The sequence below is a fragment of the Cydia amplana genome, chromosome 13, assembly GCF_948474715.1.
Source record: "Cydia amplana chromosome 13, ilCydAmpl1.1, whole genome shotgun sequence".
NCBI classification, from domain to species: Eukaryota; Metazoa; Arthropoda; class Insecta; order Lepidoptera; family Tortricidae; genus Cydia; species Cydia amplana.
Genome location: NC_086081.1, coordinates 10,325,720 through 10,327,060, shown reverse-complemented (window position 1 = coordinate 10,327,060; position 1,341 = coordinate 10,325,720). Strand labels below are relative to the sequence as shown.

Below are 1,341 nucleotides of genomic sequence, written 5' to 3'. Positions count from 1 at the left end.
GTTTGTACGGTAATATGGAAATAAGTCTTATCACGTTTGTAAGGGTAGCTTGACACTTTCACAATAGTAATTAGGGTACGGTTAATTTGAGGTCACGGAAAAGCATATTTTTTAGGTATGTAATTATGTATGGTGTTTATATTTATGTCACCACAAAAACTAGTTAGATTAATTTTGTATTAAGCAGAAACGTCTGCGAACGATGCTATTAAGCTTCGGAATCCTCAGCCAAGTCAGCCAAACATTTCAATATGATTTCGCTTTGTAATAGAAGACTCTTTTTAGATACAATTTTCTTCTTCAAAATCTTAAAAAATGAAATCAATTGCCCAAATTTTCTACAAAATATTATGTTTAATGTACCGCATCGCTCCTTACGTCCTCGTAATTTGTTTAATGTGAGTTTCGCACGTACTAACTATCATAGGCATACTTTTTTCAAACGAGTATCAAAAAACTATAATGATTATTTCTGTGATATCGATCCATTTATGCACTCTCTTCCTGTTTTAAAAGAACATACGAGATCCAAACTGTTGTTAATAACATAAATTATCAGTATAAGTAGTTGTATATTAGTTAGTATTATTAGCTATGTTTTACTTAGTTTCTTTTCGCAAAAACGCTTTTGTATCAGTTGATGTTTACATGTTTACATTATGAACCTCCAGGTCTTTTTTTTACATATTTTGTAATCTTATCTATATTTGTTATTCATGACTGTATGTGTTCTGAACAATAAATAAAAAAAAAAAAAAATTAAATAAATTAAAAGTGGAAAAATTAACTGTCTTAGGTGGGACTTGAACCCACGACCACTGTATCGCTAGTACAGTGCTCTGCCATCTGAGCTACTAAGACCGTACCCAATTCAGCGAATATTATTTCCACCATATATGAGCCCTAGGTAGGCTCTAAGCGACATCTACCGTAAGAGTCCTACACTTCTTAAACGGCTACCAGAGTACTGTAGAGATGGCAGAGCACTGTACTAGTGATCCAGTGGTCGTGGGTTCAAGTCCCACCCAAGACAGTGAATTTTTCCACTTTTAATTTATTTCGAAGCTTAAAACTAGTTAGAGTTAGACCAAGCTAAGTTGGCAGCGATTTTGATAGCATTGACTGTGCGAGTGTTATTTTAAACTTCATAATTTCATAGAAGTTTGACGTTTAAAATAACACTAAACTTGCACAGTCAGTCCTATCAAAATCACTGCCAAAGTTATCTTGATCTAACTCTATTCAGTTTTTCTATCGCCTTGTTTTATTTTGTGTTCAATACTTAATGCTGCCACGATAATACATCAAATCAACAAACTTAACTACGTATGTGATAACTAT

General features: G+C 33.1%; 1 non-coding gene across 1 annotated transcript; it reads right to left on the bottom strand.

The window, feature by feature from the left end:
- Positions 1 to 788: 788 nt before the first annotated feature.
- Trnaa-agc (transfer RNA alanine (anticodon AGC)) lies at positions 789 to 861 on the bottom strand. The gene has a single exon. It is a non-coding gene; the product is annotated as a tRNA-Ala (tRNA).
- Between the last annotated feature and the right edge of the window lie 480 nt (positions 862 to 1,341).